At 31.0% G+C, this 12265-nt stretch overlaps 1 long non-coding RNA gene across 1 annotated transcript; it reads left to right on the top strand.

Annotated features, from left to right (window-relative positions):
• Positions 1-3494: 3494 nt before the first annotated feature.
• On the top strand, positions 3495-4634 carry LOC120074081. Its single transcript, XR_005480881.1, has 2 exons — positions 3495-3692; positions 3878-4634. It is a non-coding gene; the product is annotated as an uncharacterized LOC120074081 (long non-coding RNA).
• Positions 4635-12265: the final 7631 nt, after the last annotated feature.

The following is a 12265-nucleotide window of genomic DNA, read 5'->3' as shown; positions in this document are numbered from 1 at the left end:
GCTCATCTAAATAAAAGAATTTTTGATCATATCTTTGAAGAACTCTTCAAGAACTTGATCAATCAGCAGCAGTCTTCACCAAAAATTATCGTGAACCACCTCAAGATCTTCCCCACTATCCTCTTGGAGCTTTAGACCGGGTTGTGGGACTCAAGAACAGCTTGAAACGATGAAGAACAGAGAAATACTCACAGCAGCTCACTTTGAAGAACCCTTTCTTCCCACTGAATTTTTCTCTCAAAATTTTTGTGTTATGCATGCCTTCAATTCATTCCAAACTTTTTTTTATTTATTGTAGATGAATATGCAAAGAAGAGATATGCATGGCTTGCAACTCGTGCTTGGAGTATTAATGAAGAAGAAGAAGTGGACTTTGTGTGAGCATGAAGAAGATGATATTGGAAAATCAAAAATTTCAATTTTGGTGCATACAAAACGGTTTTTCCAATTTTTCTTTAGAAACCAAAATTTGATTTCAAAATTCAATTTTGATTTTAATAACTGAAAATCATTTTCTAAAATTAATTTCATAAATTAATTTAATATCAAATATTAAATTAATTTTTGCACAATAATCATCTTTATATATTTAAATCATATTTAAATATATATCTTCTTATTCCATTTAATTTGAACGTTTCAAATTAATTTCTCAAGCTACTATAAAGTTTAACCATTTACGAGCTCCAACGATTCGAGATTAATAGGTTAAACTCATTAGTCCGATCTAACCCCCATTCATTAACTAATGAGACACTCCACTATAACCCATAGTTGAACTCCCCTCACTGTAGATATATTATGTCTACTTATAACCATAATCAGTAAGTTGATCATTCACAGGTTGTTCGTAATCACAGCTAGGTCAAAATTACTGTTTTACCCTTATGAATACATCTTGTTCCTTAAGTTCCCACTGACCCTCTAATGAACAATTCTGATTCATAATCTCTATGAATCAAACCTTTCTCTATCATGAGAAGACGGAGCTCCGATTGTTCAAGACTTAAAATCAGTACTTAAGAGAACAACCTATCTGCTAACCCTAAATCAGATAAAAGTGAATTTCATCTTGCAAGGCTATGTCCCCAGGTGTTCATCCGATCTTATCCCCAAAATAGGAAACTTATTGAACAGTGTTATTGGACTACTCTCACTGTTTGTAGATCAAAGGATAATCCCGAACAAACAGAAGTTCATAGCTAATTCAAGATTAAGATCGAGTTAACCTAGGTTATTTGATAAATGGAATAGTCAGTTTTAACAGTAAATGGTCGTTAAAGAAAATTGACTATTTTCGTAGTCCAGTCTATATGTAAACTCATTGCATAGGATGCCCCCACTCACATATCTCAACATGAGCGATTTGTAGATCACATCGTTTGTAGCACTTTACAACTTCTTGTAACAACTATAGAGTGAGTCGCATCCAATGGTGTTACCAGGATGAGATACTCAATTTCATCCATATACTTATTAGACTATTTAGGTTATATACTGTCATTAATGTTACTACATAAAGTTGCAGTATTCAGACTATAGCCAATGATACGTTTATTAGATTTTCATAATAAGATGCAAAATCAACAAGTCATTATTATTGATAAATAGAATGTTTAACACGAACTGCGAGTTCTAGGGCATTCCCAACAATCAAATATCATGTTTTATATTTGGAACAAATCTTGTTACAAACAATGAAAATATAACGATTCATGGATTGAAAAAAATGCTCCCATGTATATATTGTAAAGCAAGAAGGTTTAAATATGAAACATCAACGTTTTGTTGTTACAGTGGACAAATTTGACTTTCACCAACTATAATTCCAGATGAATTACTTCAACTATATATCAATATAGACGATGATGGATTCAAGTTCTGAAAGAATATTAGGGCATACAATAGCCTTTTTTCTTTCACTTCATTTGGTGTTAATTTGGACAATGATTTAGCATCGTCAAGAAAATGTATAAGAACAAGTATATCATGATCTACCAGCCTTATTTCAAGAAGACAGACTGAGGTATTTTCAATATACTATTTTGACACCAACAATGAAATTCAAAATAGAATAAGTGTTTTACAAGATGGAGGCATTAGTGATTGTATAGCACACAAGTTAATAAACATACTCAAATGCATTCCTTAATCACAATTATTTCGGTCATTGAAGGAGTTTAACAATTTACAAGATATTCATATACAAATTGCAGGTAATGTTAAAGTTGATTAACGCATCTACTGTAAATCAAGTAGCTGCTATATGGATTGAAGGAAATGAAACTTCTGCACCTTTTGGAATAGACATTGTCCTCCATGCCCATTCAGGAATTTGTCATAGAATTAAATATTATTTTAGTTGTTATGACTCTCTATATTATCCATTGTTATTTTTAAAAGGAGAACCTCGATGGCATAAAAAAATACAAAGATTTGGCCAAACAATTGAAAGTGGGAGGACATCATTTATTTTAGTTGTTATGACTCTCTATATTATCCATTGTTATTTTTGAAAGGAGAACCTCGATGGCATAAAAAAATATAAAGATTTGGCCAAACAATTGAAAGTAGGAGGACATCATTTATAGATTATCAAAGTAAAGAAAATTATAGTTTTCAAACTCCGGAAGAAGCCTTTGTAAGAGAACGTCAAGGTAACCTATCTAACATAGTTTCATTCATATTCCATGGCATTCTCTTTTTAAAAATGTTAACATTATTTGAATTCCTATACACAGGTTTATCAAAAAAAAAAAAAAAAAGGAAGAATTTCATGCAGAGAATATTATTGTTTTAAGTTTTAGATTAGAGAACCTTGGATATCAATTTTTTTTTTTTAGCAAGACGTTTGTTTCAACAATTTATTATTAATATGTACATAAAACTTGAAACAACTAGGTTGGACTTTTTTAGAACACAACAATCTCAAATAAGACCAGAGTTATACCAAGGATTAGTTGACATCATTAACACAGGAGAAACAAATGCATATAAAGTAAGTAACCAAATTATACTTCTTGGTTCTTTTGTTGGAGGTCCAAGAGATATGTGACATAGATATTTGGATGTAATGACCTTAGTACAACAATTTGGAAAACTAGATTATTTTTATCACTATGACATGCAATTCTGAATGAAAGGAAATTAAAGATGAACTGTTAAAAGGATAACAACCTCAAGATAGATTAGATTTGACATTTTGAATTTTTCGAGCAAAACTACAAGATCTCAAAGATCAACTATCACTACAAGAAATCTGGACCTTGATGTCGGTTGGAAAAACTAAAAACAGATATACGACATTGTAGGCATACCTATAATGTCGGTTTTAAAACCGACATTAAAGATCCACTTTTTTACCTACTAAATTATCTTTTTTAAAAAAAAAAATTTTTTGAAAAATTGAGTAATTAAAAGCCAATGGTATTTGTGTAAATAATACAAGACATTTTTACAATTATGTTGATCTTCTCAATAATAGGGCACCCATTATTAGTGGGTAAAAATGAACTCTAGCACAATCACCTTCTCCCTCTCCCCCTTGCAGTCGTCATCCTCTCTCTCTTTTCTTCTTTATCCCTCTTTCACACAACAAATCCCACATCGATCTCCCTGCCGTGCACACTTCGTCGCGATGTCCGCCAGTGTCTGTTCGTCGCTGTCAATATGGACGTTGCTAACCAGTACAGGTAACCTCTTCTTCCTGTCTCTCTTCCGTTTTCATTCCAGATTCTTACCAATTGAAGCTGCTGATGTTTGTGCCGCCTTGTGTGTCCGTTTTATTTCTCTCCTCATTCGATACAAGTCCTTCATTTCCTAAATTTTTCATTACTACTTCTTGCAATGTTTTGATTTCTGCTCGATTTCATTTCAGTTCGAGAATCTACACAATAAGAATTCCAGGAAAATTACTCCTCGATCTCCAATTTCATTCATCGAAACGGATCTTTGAGGTTTTGGATTTTCTGTTTTTTTAGTTCTTGCTGGGTCTTTTTTGTTTTCTCCATTTCTGTATTGGGTGATTTTGTAACTCAAAATTTTCAATTATGTGGGCTGGGCAAGGGTTGGTCTTGTTGTTGATCGAAGACGGTGGAATTTCTCAGTTTAGATATGCTAGATAATTGTTAAAAGTTTGCTGTTTATAACTTATGACATGTTTTGCATATTCTGTTTTTTCAGTTTTAGTAGGTAAACATGTGGGTTTAAAGCATACGATAAAGAGTCCGGATGTAATGGAATCTCGATTCAGTCATCTTCCCTTATCTTGAATACTTTTTTTAGTAGGGAAAGTTGTCCCACAAATTAACATGAGTCATTTCAACATGTTTTGTCCTCATTTACGTGGCTAAGCACGCTTAACTTTGGTTCATTTATGTATCCCTCCTGGACTCAGGTTGTTCGTTTCCTCGAGTGGAAGAGCATTTGTTGTAGAAAACACAAATTGGGACGTTAGATAATATGAGATGGCATGCTTCCCTCTTTGTATTTTTACTTTTACGATGTATTATTGAACAAATTAGTAGCAATGGGTGAACATGCAGGAAAGCAGGTTTTCGTAACATGAATTCCATTAAGTCCAAGTAATGATGAACGATATCCATTCAAGTTTAAAAGGAAACAATTTTCTATTCGATTATGTTTTGTAATGACGAGAAACAAAGCATAAGAGTAAACTATTCTAAATTTTGGAATATATCTACCTCAACCCGTATTTTCACATGGACAACTTTATGTTGCATAATCAAGTGGGGTTCAATATCAACAATAAAAATCCTTATCAAAATTTGTCTTCCATACATATAAGAACTATTGTTTACAAAGAGATCTTACTTTAACAAGGTTCAATTTATTATATAGTTATTTTAATCTTATTCAATTTCAAAGTATATAATTCTTATGAATCATATATTTTTTTTCTACATAAACCACTCTCTCTCAAGTACCACGAAAGAATTTCCAATGGGATAGTAACTTACATTTTTTCAAAAATAATAAACATATGTATATTTTTACCCAATGACACTTTTTGTATCATTTTATTTGACAAACTGTATTAAACTTAATACATATGTTTTATAATTTGATCAACCTTCTACTTTTATATTTCTTTTTTTACTTTCAACCTTTATGTCAATTATTCCAAATATTTAATTAATTATAATTTTATAATAAATTTGTTCCCTTTTATTTCTTTTAAAAAATATGTCTCTAATATTTTCAATCATAATGGATAAATGTGGTTGAAAATATCTGACATAATTTTTATTTTACAAATATTAACAATCAATATCGTTAGCTTTAAACAACAATATATAATTTTAAACAATATTATTTAAATTACTCCATTACGTGTCAAATAATTAAAAATTTATTATAAAAATTTTAAGCCACATGGGACGTACGTGTTTTTCGTCTAGTAGTTCTTAGATATTATTATTGTGCCAAACAATGAATGGAGGTGATGTAGAAAATTTTCTATATTACCATAGTACCAGAGATTTTATCTGATTTATCATATAAAATCATTACAAAATCCAAATGTTTAAGTCGATATACGTACTTATGGTTTCCTTTGTACTTGAAGGTCAGTATAGATACTAGAAACCTTATAAATATTTCATATTTCTTATCTGATTGGTTGAAAGAGTTCATGTTACTATTTTAATTGAATTTTAGGATGGATTTTTTCGATTCACAAAGATCATACTCTTTATATGATATTATTCTTTATTTACATTTTATTGTATGACGATATTCATAGTTAAATGGTTAATAATAAGCGTAGAATCTTATTTTATTTTTGTGACTGTTTATGATTTACAGGGAAGATTCCCTTAGTCCTCATCCTATACCATTCATCTCTTGAATGAAATTTTATTGTTTAATTTTGAAACGGGCATAATAGAAGAAATAACAAGAATTAAAACATGTCAATATAATTTTATAAAATTTGTATTATTGACGGGTTCTATCTGAGAAAATTAAAAGGATATTGTACTTTTAGAAACTATTTAGGAAAATATTGTTGTTTTCAAACTATTTGTAAAAATATTGTTGTTTTAAATAAGTCGATATGTCGAATTTTGAACCCTCGACCTTCTTTTTTTTTTAGGAAAATATTGTTGGTTTCAAACGGATTCTGTCATATCAACAAGTCTGACTATAATAACGAGCTAATGAATCTCCTTCTTTTTGTCACTGAACTTCCCAATCAAATTTCGCAGAGCGAGAATATGAGAGGAACGAGAGTTTGAGCGTGAGCATGAGCGTGGAGCGAGAGCGAGAGTGAGATTTTGATTAGAGAGCGAGAAATACCGTACAAATTTCTTTTTTTTTTCCTTTTATTATTACACATTCCACCTTCTTCTTTCTAATCTTTTTTTAATTTTTCATTTTATAAAAAAAATTCTAAAAATATTTATTGTTTATTTTAAATTCTAAAAATAGAATAAAATAAAAAAAATAATAACTCATAAAAATAAAAATAAATGTAAATTAAATATCTCATTTATAATAAAAATAATTACAAAAATCAATGTGTCCACAAGGTGGACGTGTTGATTTCGAGCTGGTTGTCGTCGTCGACTTTTGAACTTGAGGTTGCTCGGGTTCTTCTTGATGTTGCTCTGGTACCTCTGCAGGCGCTTCATAAATATAAATATTCATTATGCTCTCACGACCTCGACCATGTCCATGCACGTATTGAAGACGAAGGACCAGCCTCTGAGTCATAATTTCCTGAACCAAATGCTGGCATCATCATCATCGGACTAACATAATCACTTTAACTCTGTGTCTGCGTCATAGGGGAAACTCTTCCACATTATGTGCAACCTCATCAAACTCATCCTCTTCTCGAACAGGCCCTCTACGTCTAGAGCTGGTGGAGGAACAATAGGTATATCGTACATATAATGAATTTCCTTCATATAGTTTTGGTTGTCACTAACATATAGCAAGACCTGGTTCGAATCATTTGCAACCTCACGGAGTCTACTGTTATTTCGATCTCTGTGAATTATAAAACAATTAGACAATATTTAAATAAATTTAAATTAAAAAAATTAGATAATATTCATTCATTTACCAGATGACCCACAACTGCTCACGGACGAGTGACGTAGCGCCCTGTGATATTATTATACCAATGAATATATTTCTAGAGTGACATCTGTGTCAAACTGTTCAAGAGAAACTCCCACTACAATAAACCTTGTACGATAGTTGCCATCGCACTACTAAATGTTGCAACTTTTTTCGGACAATCTCCAGTCTTTAGGTCAATATCATGCAGTACGGGTTCAGTATTACAAGGCGATGGGATATCCTGCCGAAAAACCGAATTGTCTCATCACCCTGTCAGGAAGATGCCACTCACCAATGTGAAAACATATGAGAGGGCTCATTGTCCGCCATATGTTTTGACTATTCGTACAAAAATTAGACAAAGTATGCACAATAATTTTGTACGGCTCCCAAATAACCTTAAACACAAAATATTATATTAGAGAATATTAAAGACAAAGACAATAAAAATGTGAATAAATAATCAATTAGGTTTAGTGTAATGTACCTGTTCAGGTTGAAGCAGATAAAAAATGTATCTATATTGGTTGACTACATGTATGGTTGTCCTAGTCACACAAAATTTGTCTCTCCACCTAAATTTTTAACTTGATAATTTAGAATTTAAATTAACTAGATCAGTGATATAAAAATTAAATTGAATTAAAATAACATACCGAGAACCGTAGGCTCATCCAATTAATTGAGCGTCATTAACATAATGTAGCTGTGGAGCCATTGTTGGAAATCGCTCCCAAGCCCATAGTTGCAAAAGTATGAGAGGCCTAACTATCTCTCGACCCTCAGGTCTTGTTGCTTTGCATAGTTGTCTATACAAACATGCCAAGCATGCTCCACCCCACAAATACCGCCCCGCATCATGGAGGTTAGCTAACAGTGGCAGGAACATCAAGTGAACAAAAGGACTTGATTTATCTGAAAACAGACTTCCACCCATCATTTGTAGTATATATGCTCGCACATATCTTATGATGGTTTCCTCATCTGCATCATCTGTGAGCTCACGAAATTGTGTTCCTAACCATATTAAACTTAACCTCGATCATTTAATCTTGTCGTCAGGTGGGGTCGCACCGAGGTACAGTTGACAAACTTCTAACTAGTCATCATACATCACTCCGGTGACCGGCTCACCGTCAACAGGTAACCCTAACAACACTTCTATGTCTTGTAGAGTGATAGTGCATTCTCCAACAGACATATGGAATGTATGCGTCTCGGGCCTCCATCTCTCGACCAAGGCTGTGATCAGATGTCAGTCCAACCGAATAAATCCTGCTTCTCGATGTTTGCAAGATATTTCTCCAGTAGTACGATCTCGTGATACAACATATGATCGATGAATGGACTGGTCGTACAAAACATCGGGATTAACAGGTCCTGGGTTTATCTTGACGCTCCAATGCATCCCTTATTTCTGCTCTTCTTTTCTCGAAATAGTTCACGCATTTGAAGAATGTTATCTAAGCAAGAGCATTTATAGGCAACATCTGAGCTCCTTTGAGGACTCCATTTATGCACTCTGATAGATTTATCGTCATCCACCCATATCTGAATCCTCCATCATGTTCAAGTCCATTGCTCTAAACTAATGTTGTCAAAAAAACTTAGACAACTCCGATTTATTCCTTTGATATCTTCAATTGCTTTGTTGAACTTTTGAATTTGAAACTAACACCCGACACGATAAACATAAATTGACACCCGAAAAGTTCACGTTATCACAACGAGATGGATTGGACAGAACCAGCTACTTGACAACGATGTGGATTTTGCAACCAGTTAGGACATAATCGAAGGAAGTGTCCTTCGTTACTAAGATGGGCTCTAGATAGTTAGGGATTGAATAATAAATAATTTTTTTTATTATATATTCATTTTATTGTATATTCAATTTTTTTATTATAATTTATTGTATATTCAATTTTTTTTTATAATAATCTACTGTATATTCATTTTTTTTTTTTAATCAATAAAGTTTACATAATTTAATTATAATAATCTAATATATCATTATTTATAGTATAATAATCTAATATATTCAATTTATTGTCTAATGATTATTCAATTATAGTATAATAATCTATATAATTCAATTTGTTTGTCTAATGATTATTCAATTATAGTATAATAATCTAATATATTTAGTTTGTTGTCTAGTGATTATTCAATTATAGTATAATAATCTAATATATTCAATTTATTGTTTAATGATTATTCAATTATAGTATAATAATCTAATATATTCAATTATAGTATGATTATTAGCTATTTTTTTCTCTTTTTATATATATATTTCTATGGAAAGTTCAAATAAAGTGAAGACTCTCGCTCTCTCTTAAGTCTCGCTCTCTCCTAAGATCTTGCTCTCTTACTCTCGCTCTCTCCTAAGATCTCGCTCTCGCTCTCTCTCAATATCTCGCTCTCTCTGTTATTGTTGTTATTTTTCCATTAACGATTACTAGCTTTCATTTCTTCTGGAACAATCACAAACACTTTTTTGATTATGGATCTACTTTTTTGTTCGTAGACAAAGCTAATTCGAAATTGTCTTTCATTCCAAGGCATAACTTGTATCCATGCACTTCATATTCGCCTGGAGTTCGTTCCCAGAAATATAGTCATCCCCACCCCCTTACGTCAATCCCACAAGCCTCCGTCTAATTCGAAATGATAACAAAATGTATAGGTTGTTAGAAACAGCATGAGTACACAAATACATATAGTATACCATCTCATTACTTTATTTCCTCTGTGAGGAAAAAAAAATGTAATAAACCTGCAATCTCAAGGGTGTATGTGTGTCGAAACTTCAACCTTCGACAACCTAAGCGAGATTCGCGAGATTTCCCTTGTCGAGGGTTGAAGTTTTGGCTTATGTATTGTTTCCAAGTTTTTATTTGTTCGTCGAGTTCTCAACGTTCGATTTCCACATTAGTCGAGTTCTCAACGTTCGACCTCAAGCCTCGAATTCCCAAAACAACAATATTTCTCTAATAAGTTTCAAAATAACAATATTTCTCTAATAAGTTTTGAAAATAACAATATTAATATTAAAGGTCCGTTCTGTTCTCTACCAAACATATTAGAAAAAAAAAAGAAAGAACTAGGACGTGGTTCCCAGAGGGATTCATATTCCCACGTGGCTCAAAAGATTTATTTTGATATCAAATTGAATATATGCTGAATCAATTACCACTATCGAGTCTTGAGGAAACAAAAATTAATATTCTAACGAGTTCCTTCAAGAAACTATTGTACATGTTTTTTTTTAATAAATAATATTATTATTTATTTTGAGGCAAAATATTGGACTTTCGTTCACAAAAATAGCGTAGACTTCACAAGAAACAATATTTAAAGCACATGTCATTTCAAAATACGTATTTTTTTTTTCTTTTTTAGAAAAGTTGAGAACTAATTATCTCCTCTTGTTAAAATATAGATATATATTTTAGAAAAAATAAATCAAAATGTAACGAGACTTGGCTTTGTATGTCAACTTTGGCTCAAAAACTTACACTTCTGTAAGAGTGGATATTAGACATACAAATATAGCCATTTTTAGGAAATTTTTCCTTCAAATATTGCAAGTTTGAAAACTTTATATCTATATAAATTTGACAACTTGAATAATTCAGATTACTCAATCTAAATTATAAGAACTAGGTTGGATTGAACTTTTTCTATTTTTGTTGGATTGAATTGGGTTTCGGGTTGGCCAAGTAAAATTTTAGGTTGGTCCAATCCAACCCAAATTATATATATATCTTAGAACGTGTCCACCGAATGTAATACATGGTAAGCTTCCTAACTCTATAAAGGAAGTTTAGTATGAATGGAGGGATACAAATTAGATATTTCACAAGTTAGGATTTTACAAGTTTTTGCCTCGAGAGAAAAGAGAGAGAACTTTGTATCTCTTGTTGAAAAAATAAAGAAGTTCTTCATTTTCTCCTCCAAAAGTTCTTCATTTCTCCCAAAAGTTCTTTATAAGTTCTTGAATTCAAGTAAGTTTATATTTCCTACATCAATTTTGTTTATCAATTTCAAGTCCATATTTCATATATCAATCTTTATTTATCAATTCCAACAATTATTTTAGTTTAGTTTTATTAACTTGCAATTTACACCAACTTCATCATCATTTTAATCACATATTCAATTAAACTTTGCCTCATTCCATACCAACATACTCATTCCTTTCCATTCATTCCATTTCATAATAATCATAATTTTCCATTTCTTTTATATTCCATAATTTTCCATCTTCCATTTCATCTCTCATTGCCACGTGTCATCCATGCACACTTCCACCAACACCATTTACTCTACATTCTTCATGCCACACACACACCACATGTCCACTTCTTCTATATATATATACCATTTGGGGCATGGAGCGTGGAATGATGCATGGAAACTATATATACAAATATATATATATATATAATATATATATAATATATATATATATATATATATATTATATATATATATATATATATTTGTATATATATTATTTGTTTTAAAATTCGGGTTAATGAATTTATGAATTTAAGAATTTTTGATATATTTTTTTTAAAAAAATTGTTATTGATGTTTGTATTTGTTTAAAATTTGTAATAAATATCAATAATATTTGATTTTTAATATTTTAATTGTATGAGATTTTAGTGATTAGCCACATGTATTTATAGATAATTTTACATATTTGATGTGAATTCTTCCTAAACAAGCTATTTTAACTAGAATGACAATTTGCATATAATTATGATTAGTATAAAAAACCAATAAATATCTTTACCAAAAGTCAAAACCCACAAATAAATTTATATTAAAAGAACACATAAATAAAAAATTGAAAAAAATGAATTTTTTTCGCATGCAAGCGAGAGCGAGATTATTTTTCTGCGTGCATGTTAGTATATTATGGTAATTTTACTTTACATCAGCAAAAGATGACATTTTTTTTTAAATCGGGATATTTCATATTTTTTTGCCTAATTTTTGGATCATCTATACCACGGACCGTTTAGAACTTCAACTCTCTTTTTTCTTGGAAACTTCTTAATAACTTTCTTTTTAAATCCTTAAAAAAAAAACATTCATAATAACTTAACAAGGATTTATCTTCCCCCAAATTTATGTATTCGACTAAATTAAATTATTGATT

Source organism: Benincasa hispida, chromosome 3 (assembly GCF_009727055.1).
Source record: "Benincasa hispida cultivar B227 chromosome 3, ASM972705v1, whole genome shotgun sequence".
Lineage (NCBI taxonomy): Eukaryota > Viridiplantae > Streptophyta > Magnoliopsida > Cucurbitales > Cucurbitaceae > Benincasa > Benincasa hispida.
Note: the sequence above shows the minus strand (reverse complement) of the source record. Positions and strands in the feature narration are given on the sequence as shown.